The sequence below is a fragment of the Protopterus annectens genome, chromosome 16.part0 (genome assembly GCF_019279795.1).
Source record: "Protopterus annectens isolate FY-2018-M chromosome 16.part0, PAN1.0, whole genome shotgun sequence".
Taxonomy (NCBI): Eukaryota; Metazoa; Chordata; order Ceratodontiformes; family Protopteridae; genus Protopterus; species Protopterus annectens.
Genome location: NC_056750.1, coordinates 629342704 through 629350994, shown reverse-complemented (window position 1 = coordinate 629350994; position 8291 = coordinate 629342704). Strand labels below are relative to the sequence as shown.

General features: G+C 43.0%; 1 pseudogene; it reads left to right on the top strand.

Moving 5' to 3' along the window:
• Window positions 1-356: 356 nt before the first annotated feature.
• Window positions 357-7775, top strand: LOC122790631 (annotated as a pseudogene).
• The last annotated feature ends 516 nt before the right edge of the window (window positions 7776-8291 follow it).

The window sequence follows — 8291 nt, the reverse complement described above, 5'->3', positions numbered from 1 at the left end:
AAGCGAGAGACCAGGAGTGCACAAGAAAAGACTGAGAAGTGAGAGACCAGGATTGCACAAGAGAAGTCTGAGAAACAAGAGACCAGGAGTGCACAAGAGAAGTCTGAGAAGCGAGAGACCAGGAGTGCACAAGAGAAGTCTTAGAAGCAAGAGACCAAGACTGCACAAGAGAAGTCTGAGAAGCAAGAGACCAGGAGTGCACAAGAAAAGTCTCAGAAGCGAGAGACCAGGAGTGCACAAGAGAAGTTTAAGAAGCAAAGACCAGGAGTGCACAAGAGAAGTCTGAGAAGCAAGAGACCAGGAGTGCACAAGAAAAGACTGAGTCTCCAAAAAGAGAGACAAGGGGTATGCGTAAAATGGCTGAGAAGAGAGAGAAGAGGGGCTCGCAAGAGATGGCTGAGAAGAGAGAGACAAGGGATGCACAGGAGATGGTGGAAATGAGAAACACAAGGAGTGCACAGGAGATGGTGGAAATGAGAAACACGATGAGTGCACAAATGATGTCTGAACAGAGAGAGGCAAGGTGTGCAGAAGAAGTCATGGAGAAAAGAGACTTGAGAAGTGTGCAAGAAAAGGTGAAGAAAAGTGCACAGAAGTCTGAGAAGAGAGATGGGGAAATTTCACCATTACATGCTGATACAAAAGATGAAGTCGGTCTAGCAGAAAGTACTGAGAAAGGAGGTGAGGCAATCCCATCACAAAGGGTGGAGAAGAGTGACAAAAATTTCCTTCCAGAAAAGGATGAAAATAGAGATGAGAAAAGTCCACAAGAGCAGGTAACAACAGCAAAACAGAAGTGGACAGTAAAATGGTCATACAGGAATCCACAAGATCAGACAGAGAAGATGGAGGAGTGAAGCAAGACAAAGAACCTAAGGAAATAGGAGGAAGAAGGATAAAGAAGATGGGTCCAAGAGTGATGAATGTCAGTCAGAACTAGAAAACTGGACTGGCGATAAGAATAAACACAGTGATGTGAAGATTCCCAAGAAAAGACAACAAATATCAATCATCTGGGAGTGGATAGTGAAACTGTCAAAGAAGCAGTATCAACAATAGGACAAATGCAAGAAACCAAAGGAAAGCAAACCGAAAATGGAAAATAAAAAAAAATGTTTCACAAAGTGAAAAATCTGTATGTAAAGAATAGGACAGCACTAAACAAGATTAAAATGTGACAAGAGAAGTGAAAAGTCCTCAAGAAAAATGTAGTGAAGTAAAGCCAAAAATTAGTAGTTCTCAAGAAAATGGTACTGAAGTAAAGTGAAAAAGTGGAAGAATTTCCTTCAACTCTTTAACAGGAACATTGGAGTTCAGGAAGCGGAGGATAAAATTTCCCACAGAGCCAGTGCAGCTGAAGTGTCTAAGGCATGAAAAAACAAATATGTCAGCTGTAACAACACAGAGCAGTGAACTTGAGCAGAACAGGAAGTAGTCATCACAGATGCCTGAGTTCATAGGTGTGTACTAGGCTAATGGCCCTGGGGCCTTTACAAGCCTAGCCATAAGATTACCCTGGCATCATGCCACCCGACCTTAGTTCCCAGTCCCTCTGTTGAGTAGAGCCACTGTAATTATCACTGGAATGACTTATCTATTTCCCATCCACTCATCAAGATTCCTGTTGAAGAGGGTCAGCGAGGTGCACTGCTTGACATGTATGGGAAGTCTATTTCATAACATGGGCAGTCTCTGGGTTATGAACCTGTCCCTCCAGTATGTTCTGTGGATTGTGGTAATGAGGTCGAGGTCTCATTACCACAAAGTGTGGTGCGGAGGGATTGGGATTTCTTTAGATGTAGCATTTCTAACAGAGCTGGGTCAGACATAGCTTTGTAAGTCAAGCAGAGATTGCCTGTAAGTAGGCGATACGAGACTGAGAATAGTTGGAGTTTTTTGAGACTGTCCATATAGGACAAGTGTTTAAGGCCTAGGATCCTCTATGTGAGGTACTTTTGCAGCCTCTCCAGTTGTTGCAGGTGTCAAGTGAGGTACATGCCAAATGGGGCACTGTACTCAATGACTGACCTAATAATGGAAGAGTAGAGGGAGACAATGACCTCTTTCTTCCTGGGTACAAAACCCTTATTAATGAGATGTGCCACATAGAAGGACTTTCTGACCACAATGGCAATGTGGTGATCAAAAGAGAGGTTGTTGTCAACCTATGTTCCCAAATCTCTTATAACGCCTTCTGTGTTCAGTGGATTACCATCAATGTGATAATTCATGGGAACTGGGTTTTTCCCCAAAGGGAATAATGACACATCTTTTGGCATTGAGCTTAAGACCATGGTTCTGACACCAGTCGTTGGTCTCAGTGAGGCCATTCAGTAGGATGTCAACATCACTTTGGGAGTTAATAACAGCTCCCAACTTGCAATCATCTGTGAACTTTGTCAGCCAGAGTCCCTTTGTGTTGGCCTGGACTTCAGAGAAGTAGATACCAAACAGGAAAGGACCCAGGACCAAACCCTGTGAGACTCCACTCATGACAAATCGGTAGTCTGACTTGGAGTCAGCTACTTTCACACTGTGGGTTCTATTTGTGAGCCAGTTTGCAACCCACCTAGTGATATAGAGGTTGATGCCTAGCTTAGTGAGTTTTTCTATGATTCTTGAGTGGGGAATGGTATCAAAGGCCTTGGCCAGATCAAGGTAGGCTGTATAAACCACCTTGCCTTCATCCACAGCTCTGGTGACTGACTCAAAGAAGTTGACCTAGTTGAGCAGGCATGATCTACCCTTCACAAAACCAAACCGTGTGGGATCCAGAGTTTGGAGATTCCCTATATCCTTATTTATTAGGTCCATGATGATGCATTCCATAGCTTTGCATATCAGATTCATCAGGCTAATGGGGTGATAGTTCCCAGTGTCTGTAGTTGCTCCTCTTTTGTGGAGAGGGATGACTGTAGCAGTGTGCCATTTGGTAGGGACAAAGCCTAGGGTGAGGCTGTGATTGAACAGGGCACACAGGTGATGTGCCAGTTCACTCTGTAGTTCATATAGAACACAGCCAGGGATATTGTCGGGTCCCATAGAAGCTGTATTCTTTGCCTTGGACAGTGCTATTTTAACCTGTGCAGCAGTAATACTGGGTGCCTAGAAATCTACTGGTATTGTGATTGGTCCTTTGGAGAGGGGTAAAGTTGGCACTGAATCTGTCGGCCAGTATGTTGGCAATATCTGTTGGCTTGGTATAGGCGGTGCCATTGTGCAGTAGCTCAGAGCAAATCTGGGTTTTGCCGTGGAGATTCTTTACATAACTATAGAAGGCCTTGTGATTGTCTTTACTGTCTGCTGCAATTCTGTTTTCATAGCAAGCTTTAGAGGATTTGATGAGGGATCTCGACCTTTTGTTGAGGCTGATAAGGGAGTTTTTCCAGTCTTGTGACTTCACCTTATTCCACATCAGTTTCCTCCTTTTGTTGTAGAGTTTGTTTATGGCAGGGGACCACCAGATTGGCTTCCTTTTTTTGGAGGAGAGCGTCTTGGTTCTATTGGGTATGGTGAGATACATGCATTTGTGTACGTGTCCGTACAGTGCATTGGTGTATGATTCGGTAGTCATGCCACTATTCTCCATTTGCATGGGTGCCGTGAAGTTAGCCACCTCTGTTTTTAGGAGCCCAAAGTTAGCTTTGGAGAAGTTTTACATGGTAGTTACCTTTGTGGGGGGGTGGGGGGGTGGGAGGGATGTGGATTTCCAAGGTGATTAGTTTGTGGTCGGATCTAACCAGGGAGGAGGTGACTATTGGTGTAGAGCAACGGTTGTCCATGTTAGTAATGACTAGGTCAAGGATGTTGCTACTTCTAGTGGGGGTAAGAATGAGCTGGTCCAGGACATTGGAATTAATGAACTCCAGGAAACACTGGACAAGTATATTGGTACATGAGTAGTTTCCCCAGTTAATGGAGGGGTAGTTGAAGTCACCTAGTATGAGAGTGTTAGGTTGGACCCTAATATTCTCCAGGGTGCTTAGGAATGTGGAGTGTGAGTCTTGCGACATGGTTGGAGACCTATAGCAGGCTACAACCTGAATTGCTGTCTTACCCAGTGTTAGCTGCACCTGAAGTATCTCTGATGCATTATGTTGGGCTACCAGTCTGGAGGTGTGTGCATCCTTTATGAATATGGAAACACCACCGCCTTTGGAGCTTTTGTCCACATTCTGGGGATGAAAGATGTGGAAAGCGTTATAGCCTAGTAGTATAGGGGTGCTTTCTGCTGCCTTAAACCAGGTCTCTGTTACAGCACAAATGTCAATGTTCTCCATTTTAAAGAGTGATTCAAGAGAGTGCATTTTGAGATTTAGACGTCTAGCATTGAGCAGCATGACTCTCAGACGGCATTTATCTTTAGTTGTTATGGTGGTAATTTGGTCTTTGGATCACCACCTAAAAAAGGCACTATAGGGGTGGCAAGAGACTTGGCCAGTATCCAGAAGCCCTGGCAAAGCATCGAGGTCTGTTAATCATGTCATACCAGGCAGACAGATACTGGATCCCCTTAGAGTGACACCAGAAACTTAGCCAATTGTTGAAATCAATCATTTTCTGTTTGTACTGTGATATCATTCTGAGTTATGGTAGGATGCTGCTCAGGGCTAGGGTCATACCTGCCTGGGCTACATAATCCGAGAGTGCCTCCATGTCTCTTTTCATGTAGTCCAGGGAGTTACATCTCAGGTCATTCACACCCACATGTACAATGACTGAGTCATATTTGTACCTGTTGTTGAGGGACTTGAGTGCATGCATTATGTGGTGGATCCTGGCTGACAGGCAGCTGACTGTTACTTTCTCCTTATTCAACCTAGTGAGTGGGACATAAGTGTGCCTCACTATCAAGTCACCTAAGACTAGTGTGTTGTGCATGCTGTTTTACCTTAGGGGCTTTGGTTGAGTGGTACACTGTTTAGGAGAGTTATGTGTCTCTCGATTAGTGTTGTGTTGTGGTGGTCAAGTGCATTTCTGCCTTGGCAGTCTCTGCTGTTTGTGTAGATTTTTATTGAGACCCTCCGTGAACGTGGGTGTGTGGTTTGTGTTTTTATGTGAAGGCAGTGCTGGTGTGTTTTCTGGAGGGCTGTGTGTTCCATGTGGTGTGGTGCAAGTGTTGACCTTCTCCTCTTGACCAGCTATTCTGGTCTTAGCTGGAGAGTGCGTGGCTTCCAATTTGGATAAACAAGTGCATCTCTCGCAAGTCTGAGTGTTGGGAGGTAAGAGGAGAGGGTTGTCTGTGTACATGAGGCAGTTGCTACATTGCCTCAGGATGCCCAAGTTCACAGGTTAATAGGAGCAAGCACAGGGAACTGACCTTTAGACATGCCTGGAGGGGTGGGCATTAATAATAAGTACTGGAGCTGTTTCCTTGTAGAACGTTTAGTGCTGATAGCACTTTTATGTGCTACAATAATTGCTACAAGAAGTCTGGTAAAGTGCTAGACTAATAAGCTAGTAAAAGTGCAGGAGAGGAGAGAACTAGCGCATCTAAGGGGAAAAAACTGAAGAGCAGACTTTGGCACTGCTCAGAAGCTTACAGTCCTGGATACAGCAAATCTGAATCTGAACTAGACTAGTTACAGAAAAGATGGGCATGAATGCAGGCTTTTAAACCAGAAAGTTGAAAGAGATAGGAAGACTGCTCAAATGGCCAATAAACTACAATTTCTTGTCCAGAAACCACTCTTGTGGGAGATAGGCTACCTAGTGGTTACCACTCTCATTGATAAGCTAGAAGGCTTCCCTCCAACACAGAAAGGCTTTGGGGGGGGGCTCAGAAGCTTACAAACAGTCCTGGATACAGCAAATCTGTATCTGGACTAGACTAGTTACAGAAAAGGCAGGAAACAAGCTTATTTTTTTTTTTTGCAATTAAATTAACAAATGACTAAAAACAAGCGCAGAAGGCAGTAAATAAGGAGGCTACTAACAAGCAGTAATAAGTGCAGAGTAAGAGCAACTGAACAGATAAGAGCACACAGAACAGCAAACTAAGACAGTTACAGTAAGAACAGCTGAATAAAGTATAATTTTTTTTTCGAGGGGTGGATATCAGGATACTAAAGACTCACTTCATGAAAACAAAATGCCAGATGACATCCAGATACCTGAAACAGTAAACACTGACTGCAAGGAACCAGAGAATGCTCTAGAACCAAAACAAGAATCTCCAGAATTAGCTGAAAATGCACAGGCTGAGCAGATGGAAGAGTCTTTAGAAATCCCTGTAGTACCTTACCGGATGATGACACTGACACAGAACAAAAGCCAAACAAAGAGATTGATGTAGCTCCTGAATCTTCAATTGGTTCTTCAGAAGTGAACATTTTTTCTACTGAAACAGTTTCCATTTTAAAATGGATTCCTTGGTCTCAGAACCCCAACAAATAGAGCTGAGACCCATTAAACAGCTCCATTAAAAGATCAAAGGATCATGTGTCTGATAAGACAACGGGGATTGACTTGGAGCACAGTAATTTCAAGTACAAGTTTACTGGCTGTTCAAAGTCCTCCCGTAAAGCAAAAGTGCTGCACTATCGTATGAAATATTATCATGGAATAGAAAAAAAACAGGAACTGGAGCAAGGCCCAACAAAAAGGGTTATCCAGACTCATGGTTCATCTGCCTTACGGAAAAGTAGCTAACCCAGAAAGTCCCGAGAGACGACATACATCATCAGGATCTTCTTGCAAGTGTGATACAGTCCTTAACACAGCACAACGTAATTTGTCTGCATTGCCTTTAGATCCTAAAGCTGTGAAAATATGTGATAAGAAACAAACTTCAGTACCATCTCCTGTTGGCAATGAGACAACTCAGCAGCTTTTGCTTCGAGAAAAGAGTAAATAAAATCAAGTTGATATATTACACAGGAAACAGCATGAGAAAGAGACATCAGTACCAAAACTGTGATTAAAGATAAGGAGAAAGAGAAGGAAAAGGACAAATACAAAAACAAAGAAAATAAATTTAAAAACTTCCTAAGAATAAATTGAAGAAAAAGTAGAAGAAGAAAAAGAATTCAAAATCCGAGTATTGTGGAAGTGAGGAGAACATAGATATTTCTAGAAATTCTACTCCAAGGAAGTCAGCTTTTATGCCAACAACACTTGGGTCCTCTCACAAAGTCCCCTTTTCACAAAGGAACCTACCCCTTTGTGGTTTAGACCCCATCTGTCAGCATGAAAAGATAAGGCCTGAAGAAGACACCCTTAGTGACTCCTCTACAGACAACTTGTTCTGGAGTGATGAAGAGTACAACCACGATATTGATGTCACAACAAATCCTGATGAATTTCAAGATGGGGAGGAAGGATACTTTGAGGCTGTGTGTTGCATATGTGAGGTGCAAGAAGAAAATGATTTTGTGATTCAGTGTGAAGAATGCATGTGCTAGCAGCATGGAGTCTGTATGGGACTTCTAGAAGATAGCGTTCCAGAAAAGTACACCTGTTACATTTGTCAACAGTCACCAGGTCAGCAGTCGAGTATGAAGTACTCATATGACAAAGAATGGCTGAATCATGGCCACATGCATGGGTTATCATTCCTAGAACAGAGCTACTCACACATGAATGCTAGGAAGATTGTCACCACAAACCAGCTGTTTGGAGATGTCTAAAGGGTTATGGAAGTACTACATGGCCTCCAATTGAAGACGAACATTTTGCAAAATAAAGAACATCCTGATTTGAAGCTTTGGTGTCAGCCCTGGGAATTAAGTACCACAGAGGAAAAATTTCAGAATCAGAAAAGGGGTCTATATTAGATACTCAAAGTTACTGAACTTCAAATACAATATGGTCGACACCATATCATCAAAGTTCAGTAACTTCGAAATTAAAAATAAAATACAGCAAAGGAAACACACTGTGATGGGTTAAAGCAGGGGGCAAGCCCCCCTGCACCCCCACCCCCTCTACTTAAATATACCAACTCCGATATCGCACTTTAATGCACTACGGTGCGGAAAGGGAAGATTTCCCCTTCCTACACTGTAGCACCATCTCAGAGTTGGTATATTTAAGTAGTGGGGGGTCATAGCCCTCCTCACCCTAGAGAATATAGACTTCTTTGCAGTTGCTGAGGCATGGTTTAAGTCTGCAAAGAGTACCCAAGCAGTGCAAGGTTTCAGTGCATTAAACACTTGACCAGTAGCTGCACAGAAAGGGACTAAATGTGGAGTTGTCTCTATATACATCAATAATAAATAAGCAATGATCTGTTCCGCAAAAGACTCAAGCAAAAAAAAAAAAAAAAAAAAACGCAGATGCCCAGACATAAT